General features: G+C 38.8%; 1 pseudogene; it reads left to right on the forward strand.

The window, feature by feature from the left end:
• The first annotated feature begins 4,230 nt into the window (after positions 1-4,230).
• On the forward strand, positions 4,231-14,757 carry LOC136489397 (protein FAR1-RELATED SEQUENCE 5-like; annotated as a pseudogene).
• Positions 14,758-15,978: the final 1,221 nt, after the last annotated feature.

The following is a 15,978-nucleotide window of genomic DNA, read 5'->3' on the forward strand; positions in this document are numbered from 1 at the left end:
TTCCTAGCTATTTGATATCCTAGATTTCTTGATTCCTATGGGTTATTGCATTGGGTAGTATGATGCTAGTGCTCAACTAAAGCCATGATCTTGTAACTTGACTAATGGATTATGCAATAAACATTAAAAGATATTTTTTAGCAACATGGAATCAGGGGGCTAGAGCATTGGGCTGTTTTTATGGTGCTCTAGATTTCTCTCCCTAAGGACTTATCTATAAGTGATCATCCGGGACTTACAGTATTGCTATGAGGGCTATATGGCTCTGGCTTTAGCTTAGTATGAGGATCTTTTTTCTAACTTGTTAGTGGTTACCTTTATGGCGCAAGAGGGGCTCCTATTTGTATGATCTCGGCCTGCCAAGAGGGTGCATTTTGGTTTCTTGATATTTTGTTAGTCACTCCTTGGAGGGGGGTTCATGCTTATTGATGGGGAAACCTTAGCGTCCCTAACTTGTTAGATGAACCTTTGAAAGGCTTCATAGTGAACCCTGTCGACCTTCCTTAGAAGTGGGTCAAGAGATTAACTACCTCGAGCGAAAGGGTAAATCACGACTCACTGTGAAAGTGTACAACCTCTGCAGAGTGTAAAACTGGTATATCAGCCGTGCTCATGGTCACGAGCAGCCTTGGAACCCTTACGGAATAGATGATCACTAATGGATACTGATGATGAAGATGCTCATTAATGATTACTGTTTATGCTATTCATTATTCATGTTTACCTGATCATGTGTTTATATGGGCTTATGAATAAACTTGTTGCCACCCAATTACCAAAAGATGACTCATTAAAAGCTAATCATAGTTAACCAGTGTCAGCCTTTTGAGCCTCATGAACCCCATGTTATATTTGTTGAGTACGACATGTACTTATGCTTAATTTACTTTTTAAATCTTTGGAAAAATCCAGAATGGGTACCAGATTGCTAGCCTGGAGGAGTTAGGCTTGTGATCAACCAGTCAGTTGTCCCTATAGATTAGAGTCTTCACTTGAAGATCGGAGTTGTCTTTCCGCTGTTTGCTGTCTAAGGTTATATCCTTTATACTAAGTATGTTATATATTAAACATTATCTATTGATATTACTTTATTTGTAGCTATATATGAGATTTGACTTCCTAGGCTCACATATGGTGTGTATCTGGTTTTGTCCTTAAAACTAGGTGCTATAGCTACTTGGTACATCAGATGATAAGCAGATCCTAGTAGATATTTTCTAAGGGGGATTTCATTACCGGTTGCTAAACACTCTGTCAAGTATTTATGATTATAGGTTGGACCACAGGATGACCCACAAAAGATGAATTTTTACAGCCACATATTCAAGAAAGCTACATATTCTCTATCATCAACAGTCGATCCATCCCCAATATGATTCAAAATATAACTTGCCTATCCTATGCAGTCTGATATTTTGGCTAATTTCTTGGATCTAGCACTTAAGAAATCATAGGGTTGTATTGATCATGTTATTCTAAGGCCGGTTAACATGTAGATGTCGGCCAAAGTAATGGTTATTGGACCATGACAAAAAAGAAAGTATTAAAAGTGTTGAACCAAAAATAAGATGCAAATATCAGAAGTAAATCATTTCTCTCCATTACAGACAGTGAGAGTGTCAAGCATTGGTTTAAATCAAAAATTTCCTAATCTCTAGCTTTTTTTTCTGATACCCTGCGAAACCAATCTCTCCATCCTTTAGGCATCTTGGGCTAGTTTCTAAAAGGAGTTTTGGTGTTCCAGAAACATAAATCTATTATAGATTGTTTGAAGGGGATTCGATTGGTTTCTTGGTTGATAAAATTAGATGGATCAAGATCGCCCATAGGTCCAAGATAATAGGCATTAGGGACAACAGATGATGGAATCAAAATTTCATTCCTCATTTCGTAGAAACTAGGTGGGATGAATTTGAGAAGAAAGAATAATACAGAGTAGTGGCTAATACTTGAAAGACAGAAATCTAAAAGCATACCTCAGGAACGTGGTCGCTGGTCGCCATTGCAGCCGAAATGGATCTGAATCTGAGAAAGGTTGTAGAAAGGTGGCTTGAACAACAGCTTGGTAGAGCAGAAGATCTGCTAGGGTTAAGGCTTTGGTGGTGGTGGCTTAGACTGTTGAAGCTTGCTCGAGAAAGAAGGGAAAAGTAAGCAGACCAAGCAAGTTAGAAATGATACTGTTGGTGTATTATATAGAATTCGGCCCTAGAAATCAGGAGCCGCACGTATACTTCAGAATGAGCAGTTGCAACACTATGAATAGATAAATAGAAATTTTGGAATAAAATCATTTTTATCCCAAAATTGGGAGCATGTGTTTACACCAAAATTTGGAAACAAGAACGTAGGAACTCGAAGCTTCCAAGATTGTATCATCAATGAATCAATTAGATGTGAATCGGTATCGACTGATTTGGATGCGATATCGGAATCAACTATTTTATAGATGACGTCAGCAGACGGCGTCCATGGGCTATGCTTGAATGGCGTTAGGAAGATGTGTCGGACTCTACAAATAAGGGAAAATTAGGGTCTAAGTTATGTTTAAGTTAGGAAGTTTTCTTTTATTCCAAGAATTGTAATGAGTCGTATTTGACTAGGATTCATATTTAGGTTCTGGGTATAAATATTAGACCCCAGTTATTGTACAAGGACACGAAGACTCAATCAACACAATTTTTCTAGCTTTCGCCATCGCATTAGGAGTAGGAGTACTGTAGATCTCGACGAGTTCTCCAGCAAGCAGGACTGCATCGACTGATCGACATCTAGCTTGCTTATGAGTACCGTCATGACTTGTATTGTGCTTATAAAGCTACATTAGCTGATTGATCTTTTATGAGCTATAATATAAGTTAGTTATCGATCCATATCATTATTTGTAAGGCTGTATCAGCTGATTGATGTCTTACGAATCATAATATAGATCAAAGTTATCGATCTTGCGTTAACTAACTTATTTAATACAATATCACCAGTTATCGAATCTGCTAAGATTAATAGGATTTTCCTTATTGTTTTTGGTTGATTCACCAGTTATCGATCTTGTTATAATTAATGTTTTATTAATTATAACAAATTAACTGATAGAGATAGAGATAGATCGGCACCATATCATCTTAATTGGTCGTCCTTTGATCTGGTCACGCTTTAAATCTTATAATTGATGGCTTAATTCTGCTAGATCGGCTATTTATCTCTATTCCAATCAATCATAGAATGCATCTAAAGATATGTTTCAATCTTGAATAAACTCACTAGTTAATGAGATATAATCTAATGACACTACCATAGCTGCATCGATCCAGTCGAACCTCACTAGTAAGACTTTAGATTAGAAATCATCAATTAGTGGTTTTGTTCATGGTCAATATATGTACTCTGTTTGTTTGCTATGACTGCATCGGCTATTTAGCCAATTGCCTATACTCTCATACATATAGCATGTTTTCATGAATCTATCAACATATAGATGGTTTTATAGGTTCTTTGGCTTTAGTTTGTTATCATTATCATAGCTTCATCGATCCGATCGACCTCACTGTTGATGATAATAGATTAGATTCAGACTATTTGTAGATTCATTTATATTAGACAGTCGATTTGTTCGCATGTTATACTCTTTTCATCAAACTTATCGACTCGACGCTTTATACCGATCATGTTACATTTAGCCGATGATGTTTTTTTATATCGCTTCTTTGCTGGTTACCAATTCTGTAATCAAAGACTACATCAATCGACTATTTGGTAGTATATATTGGAATCTTAAGGAAGGATATTCTAAATTTTGTATTTGGGTGTGTTGTACTTATTTTTGTCTCGATTAATAAGTCACCATAAATATGCTATGATCCATGGGCATTGGTTATTTTGATTTACATCATCATCATTTAACATTAACTGATCATCCTTAATATAAAGATCTTTGTTTCATGAATACACTGGATATCGACTATTTAGTCGATAGCCTTATTGAAGTGGCTTTTTAGCCGCATATTTGGAACTGTCTGGAGCAACACCGACATGTTTCATCTTAAATTACTGATAAGATTTCTTCTCCTTGTCAATTGTAGGTCAAATTGACTGGCACGTCGTTGGGTTTTTAGAATCGGCTGGTTCTGTGTTGAAGCCAAGCAGATCTCTGGTCTCATTCCGTTCAGATCTTCTGGCTTGTTGTGTGTTCATCACATCATTACATTTTTGTGTCAACAGGACGTACTGGGCAAGATGAATGAACAAGACAAGGAATTGCAAGTCCGAATTAAGACTGATCAAGAAGGGAGGATTGAAGCAATGCTCTAGTGCACGGGAAAAAAATCAAATAGATTTCCATCACTTTGGAGATGTTGTTACTTTTGACACTGCTTACAGGACAAATCTATACAACATATTGTTTGGAATATTTGTAGGTGGAAACAACCATTACCAGTCGATAATATTTGGTGGTGTACTGCTCAGCCATGAAAGAACTAAAGATTTTGAGTGGACCTTCATAAACTTCATAGAGATAATGGGCGGGAAGCAACATGATAAGGAACCTCCTTGAGGGTGGTCTGATCTTCACGATAGTAGGTCGAAGAACCAAAGATAACTTGCTGCAAGCAGCGGGATAACTAGCTTTATACCTGACAAAGGTTGGATGCGACAAAGCGACGGGGAGAGAGGCACCGAAACCATGAAGACTTCGACTCGATCTCTGTATGACCGTAGAACCACAATCCGAAACTAATCCACACAAAACGTTGCAGCCGTACTGGAAACCATAGAGCACGTGGAGACTCGCGCAACAGTTTCAACTTCTGCCCATTGTTCATTAATTGGATCATTACTCCCTCATGGGAAGTCGAAATGATGAGCCGTTTGTAGCATTGGAAAGTTAACTTGACTATCTTTCCAGCCATGTATATATAGTATGTGCCATGGAATGTTGCATAATAATACACTTTTGCATGGGAAGTTGTACCAAGATAATTTCTTGAGTAGCCTTTTGGCCTTCAGAGCAGTCTATACTAATATGGTCATAACTCCTTGTTGCAAGGTCTGTTGGTTGCATTTTAAAGCTAACTGGATAGGCTTTCCAATAAGTCCTCATGGACCTCCAAAGCTGTAGGTTATCAAGAGTTATGACTGTTTCTTTCTGCTGGTTTGTGCAGTCAGCCGAATGGTGTGTTGATTTAGCTTCCTCGTACACCATCTTCTCTCCTTTGGTCCAGCAGTAACTCCTTCTTGTGTAAACCTTAGTAAAACATATTATTTGCACCAAATTTTGGAAAGGATAACGTGGGAGAGTCAAGATTCCAAAACTGTCAAGATCGACTAAGTGGAGCTCACATTGGCTGATTTGGGATCTGAATCAGAATCGGCTATTTTGTGGTGATGTCATCAACTCCTATTTGGTGATGACATCAAGAGGAAGACGTGTCAGATTCTATGAGAAGGGAAAGAGTAGAGTCCTAGTTATCATTAATTTTAGGAAGTTTTCTTTTATTCCAAGTTTATAACAAATCATATTCGAGTAGGACTCGTGTTTAGGCCTTGGGTATAAATATTAGACCCCAGTCATTGTAAAAGGACACCAACACATCAATACAACTTTTGGCTTCACGCCAAAACCCTAGGAGTAGGAGTACTATAGATCTCGACGAGTTCTTCAGCGAGCATGGCTTCATCGTCTGATCGACCTCCAGCTTGTTTATGGGTACCATCACGACTTGTACCATGCTTCTAAAGCTGCATTAGCTGTTTGATCTTTTACGAGTTGCAATATAAGTTAGTTATCTATCCATATCATTGTTTGTAAGGCTGTATCAGTTGTTTGATCTCTTATGAGCTATAATATAGATCAAAGTTATAGATCTTGTGTTAAATAACTTATTGTTTAATACAAAATCTCCTGTTATCGAATTTGCCATGATTGGTTGAACTTATTTTACTATTTTTGGTTGATTCATTAGTTATCGATCTTGTTATAATTAATGTTTTATTAATTATAACAATATCACACTTTACCTGATTAAGATAGAGATAGATCGACATCATATTACTTCAATTGGTCGTCTTATAGCTTGGTCATGTATAAAATCTTATGATTGATGGCTTATTCTGCTAGATCGGCTATTTTGCCTCTATCTTAATCAAGCATAGTATGCATTTAAAGGCATGTTTTAATCTAGTATAGATTTATTAGTTAATAAGATCTGATCTAATGACACCACCATAGCTGCATTGATCCGATCGAACCTCACTGATAAGACTTTCGATTGGAAATTATTGATTGATGGTTTTGTTCATGATTGGGATATGCACTATGTTTGTTTGCTATGTCTGCATTGGCTATTTTAGCCGATTTCCTATGCTCTCACATATATAACATGTTTCCATGAATCTGTTGACATATAGATGGTTTTATAGATTTTTTGGCATTAGTTTGTTATCATTATCATAGCTGCATCGATCCGGTTGAACCTCACTGTTGATGATAATAGATTAGATTCAAGTTATTTATAGACTCATTTATATCAAACAGTCGATTGCTTGCATGTTTAACTCTGCTACGCTAGAATAACGTGAATCGGCTGTTTTAGCCGATTAGCTCATGCCTTCATATCACACTTATTATATCATTACATATAGTTGTGATTATTGTTCTTATTTTTGTCTTGGTTAACCAACTATTGTGAATTCATCATGATCTATGATAATCGGTTGCTATGCTCCATATAATTATTATTAGAAATAGCTTATTGTTATAGTTTTGGCATATTCGATCATAGACATGCCAGATATATCGACTCTTTAGCCGATAACCTTACTCATTGGCTTTCTAAGCCACACATTTGGAACTGTCTGGAGCAATACCGACACGTTCCACCTTAAATTACTGATCAATCTTTCCTCCTTGTCAATTGTAGGGTCAAATTGACTAGCACGCTTTTGGTTCCTCAAGACCAACTGGCCTCATGTTGAAGCTAAGTAGATCTTCGGGCTTGCTCCATCAGATCATTCGGCTTGCTGTGTGTTGATTACATTGCCACATTTTTGTGTCAACACATGTAGAACATTTTAGGCAGTATAACATTATCAAATATATCAAAGTTAGTTTCAGCTAGGAATGAATTCACTTGTTCTTGTATGTTCTTCGCACGACTTCATGTAAGTGGCCCGTAATTATGATCACTGGTGTTAGAAGGTGAATGATCTTCATGTGATCGAACATAACAAGTTGGGGTGTCCTTATAATCATATATTTGCAATTGTCACTTTACTTGAGTTGCATTTAACTTGTTCTTGCTTGTGTTCTTTGATTCACAGCAAGAATTAGCCTTCTTGGCGAGGTCAATCGGATTGTGACATGGTTGATAACCAGAGAAGACATGGTGCTAAGGTTGTAGGTCTGAAGCTGGATCAATGTGTCCCTTTCTGACCAAATCGATAGTTATCTTGAACCTGATGGAAGATCAGGAACCCCGTCCATATCAAGTGGTATCAGAGCTTCAGGTATACCATCAGGTTCACATCTATCCTTTAGTTCGAGTGTTTTGCCTTCGTCCCATAGTCCACCGCCATATTTGTTTCCTGTCCTAGAACCATCTATGCTGTAGCCTTTGCATATTTCAATTTCAGAGTCTGTCGTGTTGAGTTTGTGTCCTAGGTCAAGGTCTTGTTGCTGGTTTAGATCGTATTATTTTCTAGTTTGTGTTGATCCATCCACCCCCGTCATCCCGTATCACCATCAGCTTGCATCTTGTGTCCACATATATAAACCCTTATTTGGACTGTCTACCTCAAAACAGTCATAATTTTTGCATCCAAACTCGAAGCGGGGTGAATTTTATATCTATGGAGAATGCTAGAAAATTTTAGATTCATTTTATCCCAACAAAGCTAGGTTCACAAAATTTAGATTTGTGAATTTCGATTAGGAAAATTGAGTTTTTGGGCCCATAAGTTTTGACATGCATTTGGCAGCACGATTCTAATTTTCTATAGGCCACATCTTTTATCCAATTGAGCTCAAATTTTTTGTGGTTTGTTCTTGTGTGCTCCTTGCTGAGCAAAAAATATCAAAAGAGCAAAAGCAAAAAAAAAGGATAAAAAAAGAAAAGAGAAAAAAGTAAAACAAAAGAGAAGAGAAGAGAAAAGGAGCACATAAGGAACACCCAAAAGCTCTATTGTTTGTGGTGCCGTTTTGCCTTGTCTGTGTTTCCATTGCTACCATTCATACTTGTTTCACTCCCTTGTTTGTCACAACAGTACTAGGAACAAGTATAGGCCAGCAACTAAGACAAGTGCTCTGGACATTTATTCAACATTGCTATCTGTTTCTGACTTGTGTGCCACATACACATATATTTGTTCTTTTGTGTGCCTCCCAAGCTCCACATATATACTTTAGACCTGTACAAAAATGATCCTTGCAATCTCGGTACCACGCCCTCACAGATATCACGAATTAGTCGCTGGTTGTACCATCCATTGCTTTGCGTTGGTAAGAACTTTGTAAGAACTTGGTAAGACATGTGAGAGTGTGTTTCTACCAACATATAATAGTTGATAGGGATTTATTTTGATTTCTAACAATAACGAACAACGAGTTTCTATTTAAGACTGAATTACAGGAAATCATGGATAAAATGTTTGCAAGGATGGACCGAATGAACAACAATCAACCATCACATATAGATGATAGTCATCAAGGTACGAGAGGCAAATTTACCATACCATCCTTTGTTGGATTGTATGATGGAGAAAAATATTTTGATTGGGAGATGGCTGTTGAACAAGAATTTGATTCCCACCTAGTTCCTAAGATACATAGAGTTAAACAAGCTACTAGTGAATTCAAGTATTTTGCTTAATTTTGGTGGCAAGAACTAGGGAATTTGCATCTACAACCTCAATCATGGGATAGACTAAAAGAAGCAATGCGTGATCGTTTTATTCCTTTTTCTTATAAATGTGATTTACATAAGAAATTGCAGCGCTTAGAACAGGGTAATATGTCTGTCCAGGAATATTATGCAGAGTTTCAAAGGTGTAGAATATGTTGTGGGATACTAGAGAACACGGAAGATGCAATTATTCGCTTTTATGGTGGTTTGAGATGTGAAATTCAGGATATTGTTTATCATAAAGAGTTTTATACTATCAACCGTTTGTTCCAGCTTGCTATGCTTGCAGAAAAAGAATTGCAGTGATGTCAGCAAAAGAACCAAAGCAACACTGGCGACAACCAGACCAACCAGGTATTAGCAAGGATGGAGTAAGCATTTGCAAAGGTCGAGATCACGATAAGCAGGCAAGTGCCCACTTCCACCGTTGCAGTAGCGTCTTCACCACCACGACCCATATTGGTTCAGGAGCCTGGTAAAACTTTAATCCATGCTGAAATTATACAACCTAATAGACACAGTGCTACTAGTGCGAACAAAGAGATTGATATTAAATATGAAATTCACCAAGTACCTAAATTGAAAGATTCTTTTATGCTTGCTACAAAATCTGATATTGTTGAACTTGGTGATGATGTGCTGAATTTGTCCACCACTCATGCTATAATAGAGCAACATTTAGTGGACGCTAAATCTGATTTACCTTTGTCACGAAATAATTGTTCAGCTAATCATTGTGATAAAGAAGAGTTGTGTGATAGTGTTTTCATTATACCTATGCCACAACTAGAGAATGCGATTGATTCTTTTGTTTCATAACAAAATACTTATGCTAAAAATAAACAATTGCTTCCAATTGCCACTAAACAAGATGAACTAAAATTGTTGTCTTCTTTAAATACTTTGGGTTATATTGAGTTTGATACTCTGTGTGCTCTAAGTAGTTTGAGGGAGAAATTTTTATGCGCTGAATTGCCATGGTTATCTAGATGTACATATCACTTTATTGGAAAATATAATTGTAAAGAAGAATATATGGTACACCGAGTCTATATTTGTTTAAATCTGAAATCTCCTTTTGTTGTGCAACAATATGATCAATTAGAGGGCTGCAATAGATATAATCATGTCATGTCGAGATTCCCAAGTTTTGTTATAAAGAAGCAGGTTAAATTTCAAGAAGGGAAGCAATGTTGGCTAGTACCTACAACCTGTCCTCCAACTAAGTTTAAACCGAGGACGGTTTGCAGTCAAGAAGGGGAGGATGATGAGGACATGACACCTTTGAATATGACCATTGATTATAAGGTGAGCTCGCTCCTATATTTGCATAGTGATTTTTAGTACAATTCACTTGGTTCCACATGTACATGTCTTTATTCGCTTGTAGGTACACATGTGTCTCAAAGTGCAAGATCATCAAAGTCCAACCTTCGGTTCGTCGGTAGCCCGACAATGCTTCATTGGAAAGGCCATAACTCATCCATCTGGAGTGCAACTGAGGTCAATGAGCACTTGATGGAAACCTTGTTTGATAAGCTTTCAAATAGATCTGGTCCCACCTCAGTATCACGTAGGTAAGGTCTTCAAATCATCATGACAATCTGCTACTATTTCTGCCGGGTGCTACGACGTCGTCATGGGCTTGATATTCATCCTTGGGACCCTAGCCCAAGTTGGAGCACGCCCCAAGGAGATGGAGAACACACCAGGAAAGCCCTTGGATGTCCTCCTCCTTGGACACCACCTTAGGAGGTCAGCAAGGGCGTCCAACCCAAGTTGGAGGCCCAATCCATGTGAATTTCAAGTCCATCTTGGGCTCCAGGAGCAATCTGTAGTAAAACGGCCGCCCAGGATGCATCCGGACTCCATTTTCGATGATCCACATATGGATGGAAAGATAATTTCATAAGATAACCAATGGCTTTGGTTTGAGGAACAAATTCCACCAGAGTCAACAGAAATCATCGAAACAAGTTAGCATCCAGAATCTGTTAGGGTGCTGCGTCACCGTTTTTGGTCCGTTGGGCCGTGTATCGTCTTTGAGCCTGTTAGGGGGCGCGTCTAGGGAGAGCGACAACCCTTAGACCATATAATCAATAGCTGCTGTCATCGTTAGGGTTTGGGGTGTTGCTTTACATCAATCTGTCTTTGAATAGTCGCCATTATCGGTTTGTGAAACCCCACCTTCGAGATCTTAATCATACATCTGCAATTGTCACTTTACTTGAGTTGCGTTTATCTTATTCTTGCTTGTGTTCTTTGATTCGTAGCAGGGATTAGCCTTCTTGGCGAGGTCAATCGGACTGTGACACGGTTGATAACCAGAGGAGACGTGGTGCTAAGGTTGCAAGTTTCGGGTCTTTGTGATCTGAAGCCGGATCGGTGTGTTGCTTTCCGACCAAATCGAGAGTTATCTTAAACCTGACGGAAGATCGGAAACCCCGTCCCTATCAAGACTTTTGGGCTTCGGAGCAGTCTGTACTAATATGGTCATAACTCCTTGTTGCAACGTCCAAATGACGTGCTGTTGGTTTCATTTGAAAGCTAACTAGATAAGCTTTCCAACAAGTCCTCATGGACCTCCAAAGCTTTAAGTTATCAAGAGTTATGACTGTTTCTTTCTGCTGGTTTGTGCAGTCAGCCAGATGGTGTGTTGGTTTAGCTTCCTTGTACACCATCTTGTCTCCTTTGGTCCAGCAGTAACTCCTTGTGTAAACCTTAGTAAAACATATGTAGAACATTTTAGGAAGTATAACATTCTCAAATATATCAAAGTTAGTTTCAGCTAGGAATGAATTCACTTGTTCTTGTATGTTCTTCGCACAACTTCGTGTAAGTGGCCCGTAATTATGATCACTTGTGTTAGAAGGTGAATGATCTTCATGTGATCGAGCATAACGAGCTGGGATGTCCTCATCACAACTTCAAACTATACTTGTTTTTTGAGGGAACTGGAACCTCAAACTATATTGACTGGTTAGTTGATATAAAACTTGAATCTCTGTTATGTACTTCTGAAATACCTTGCTAATTTTCGGCTAGAAATTAACATATGCATAACCTAGCTTACACTAACATGATATCATTGTGAAGCAGATCAGTGTCAAGGGATGGCAGCTGCAATAAAGTCAACACTGAAAGGTACAAGGCACAGATGGTGCAGATGGCATGTCCTAAGAAAGGCTAAGCAAAAAATAGGAACACCATACTCCAAGAAGAGTGGGTGTGAGAAGAAGTTCAACAAGCTAATAACAGAAGAGATATCACCAAGTGCATTTGAGAAGAAATGGCATGAACTTGTGGTGGAGTACAAACACGAGGAAAACAAGTTCATGAACCGTGCATTCAAAATGCGAGGTATGTGGGCAAAACCCTACTTCATGGATATTTTCTGTGCAGGTATGACAAGCACACAAAGGAGTGAGAGTGCTAATCACATGCTCAAGAGATTCATTCAACGATCAGCACCAATGCATATATTCGTTTCAAAGTTCAAGGATTTCCAATTCGACAGGAACCAAAAGGAAGAATGGGAGAATCACTTGACTAAGCAGGTAACAATACAAACACATACTAATGGGAATAAGTACATAGCAACAACCAGATTTTTATTTTTTATCGGGTTCATGGTCACCCTTCCCCAGACTCCGCACAGAGCGGGAGCTCTCTGCACTGGGTATGCCCTTTTTTTTATCAGGTTCATGATCATTGCCAAAAAATAAAAATTTAGACTTCATTGAGAGGGGCGGTTTACAGATTGTGGTGTTTCTATTAACTGCTGTTGATACCGGATTTTTTTTTGGCAAGGGAGAGTATAAGGTCAATTACTATGTTGTCTGAATTCCATATGACAGCGTAGTAGTAAACATCAATCCATGCAGTTTTGTAAATAGTATATCGTCGTACTCACCTGGTAGCAGTAATATGAGGATACGAGAAATCATTCGATAGTACCTAATATGGAGTACAGGTTGTAGCCAATCACAGTGAGTGATAGATGAAAGGGGACGCATATACACAACATCGATCAGATAGCATGTGACATGATCAGAGATGTGGGAAATGTGGGGGGTTACATAAATATAAGATAATAAACTGAATAATGAATGCAGCTGGCATTAAGACCAATTAACTTAGCAATTACTTGTCTCACCGTTCGTCAGTAATACCAACAATGCTAAGTTGAGTAACGAGTCCATCTTGTAATGCGGTTCTGGACACGGTTGTATGCTGAAGCAGATAGAGAGATGCTCATCAGTGGCGTTAACACCATGCTCAAGGTGGCGACAGAAATCTTCATCTCTATGGGCTCGGCTGGGAACAAGCAGAAGCGGCTGAAGACTGAAGATCAGCAGGATGGTGGTGCTCCAAACCCATGAAGGCGTTCTCAGAAAAGTGTGATCAAGATCTTTTGGCATCTGCAAATCCAAAAACTTTATGCGACCGCTTGTGGTCTTGCTGGATGAAACTGTAATAAAGTGTCAACTCTGTTTGCTTTTTCTGGTTGTCTGGCTTTCAGGCCAGCCGTAACTCTAGTAGTTATCTGACTCTGAGACAGAGTGCAGGTTCTCTAGATTCTGTTGCTGTCTTTTTTCTCTATATTCTTCCTGCTATCCAAACTCTTGTATTTCCGTTTTTCTATAAATGGAAATGGGGTTCGACCTCGCGTTGAAAAAAAAGTGCAGAAATCAAGGCGAAAGAGAGTGGGAGTACCAATAGAGAAACACGCTGAAGCTATTTACACAAGAGAAATGCATGAGAGATTCTACAATGAGCTTTATGAAGCTGGTGGTTACACTATACTGGATGAGTCAGTAAATGGTCAGAGATTTACGGTAGTCCACAGTCCACACAAATGATCTCGACAACGACGATGCAATGCAGTTCAGAGTTGAGTTAACAGGAATTGAGAAAATCGATTGCAGCTGCGGCCTCTATGAGCATGCTGGTTTGCCAAGCAGGCATGTCCTAAAGGTAACATTCAGACCCAACTAATATTGCTGTCGATGCAAGAGTAATCGTTGACTCGCGTCGCGTAAATATTGAATGCAGAAACAATCGTCACGTACTAATTGAACATATGTAACTGGTTCACTTGGACATGACAGAGCCCCCAAAAGGCAACATACACATAAGGTGGACAAGAAACAGCGGAGCACCTTTCGGTTGAGAGCTCTGGATATTCAACAACGGAACAGGTAACAGCGCAATCAAATGAAATGAAGAGGCGTGTGCTGATAATGAAAGCACTTGAACTGTCCCAAACAAAAGGACCTGTCGATGACGACGCCTTCTCAGAAGCTGTTTGTGCAATAGACAGCATCGTGCCTAATGTACGGAGCCAAGCTCCACTGCGAAGAGTAGAAGCATCTGCAGAGTCAGACAAGTATGGTAATAACACACAGGTATTGTCGATTTCATGCCTTCCGAGATCAAAGAGAACAGGCAGGCCAAGAGACACATCTCTCAGGTGTTGGACTAAACACTCAAAACTGGAGAAGGCAAAGAGAACAGATGATGATGAAAAGAACGCGACATGTCAGCCTGATGAACAAGGGGCCCCGTTCGCTTGGCTGAATTTGGCTGAAAACACTGTTCCAGCTGAAAAAAGAAGCCGAACAAACCGACTTTTAAGGTCAGCCGAACGGGGCTTCTGATTTGATGCACGTTACATAGTGCAAATCTGACAGCGACTATAGAAATAAAAAATAGACCGAGTTGAACCGACCGATCTCGAATGATTATATGGTGTATGCAGTGCCATGTTGGTATAGGAATTTTAATTATGTTGACAAACAATTTGTTAACTCTCTTATGTTAACTATGATGCCTCATCTGATTATTTATGCAGCAAGAGTAGTGCTGATGTATCAGTTAGCAGTGAAGCACTAGTATCTTACTTTGTCGTTCGTGACTACAATCTAAATAAAAATGACCCAGACCAATCACATTTGTGTGTGAATATAACCCCCATTGAAATGCACTGCCTATGCATGTAAGTAAGCAATGCCAATCAGAAATTGTGCCAAGAAGGCTCACTCATCCCATATAGGTCTCTGTTCATTATCTGTATGCATCTTGGATGATTGGATATAACAAACCTCAGAGCATGGAAGGTACAGAAATCACGCATCAGTTTCTGGGTGTCACCCCCAATAAACTGTCGATAAGAAAACGTGCAATCCCTAAGTAAAACAAGAAAATAGACTACTACTGGATGCGAGAAACAAAATAAGGAGGGATGTACAGGTTTTCTGCCGCACCTATCCTTTCAATTCAATCTTGATGTAGAACCGAAGCATATGATTAGCGATGCTGTTGATAAACTGTAAGTAATGTGACTTCTCTACAGCATCGAAATAAATAGCTCTGAGTAGTTTCAGATAATGGAATGAAGCTCTAATAAGGTGACCATTACAACAAATGACGTGCTTGTCAATGTGATAGTACGATGACAAGCTTCGAAAACAAATGAATAAACAAAAAGCCAAAGAAGCTGGTCACATCGCCCAAAAATGCTCAAACAATGAACTGATCAACGTAGACTGCTGGTTTATCCAGTTTAAAAACTTGAAGCTTCAAATTTAGTAATATCACATTTCACAGTTGCAGTGAGAACAAGCAAACCAAATACTTGGAAACTGACCAACACAGATAATTAATAGCATGCTTAAGTTTTAAAGTGCAGCGGATGAAAATTACATAGGGTTCAAATCTGGGACATAAAGTTCAATAAAAGAGATAACGACATGGTCCACTAACACTCAGTACATTACAATATAGTTAACAAAGCACTCGTCATATCTGGTTCTAGATCATTAGTCCAGACGTTGACCACTATATAGGCAAAGGCTGGCCACATGCATAGTCTGAACTGAGGCCGCAAATGGTCGCCTTGGTAAAACGTCCTTGACTGGTGACATGGAGTTTTGAACATTAAGGTGAACTGCATATATCCGATAGGTCGGTGTAGAACTAGTTGCTGCTCCAAGGTACTATCATCAGATGGGGGCTATTTTCATGAAAGAAAATGAATGAGGGCACAAAAACAGTTGAATTTGGCAACTGGTTATATATAGAT

Source organism: Miscanthus floridulus, chromosome 10, assembly GCF_019320115.1.
Source record: "Miscanthus floridulus cultivar M001 chromosome 10, ASM1932011v1, whole genome shotgun sequence".
Lineage (NCBI taxonomy): Eukaryota > Viridiplantae > Streptophyta > Magnoliopsida > Poales > Poaceae > Miscanthus > Miscanthus floridulus.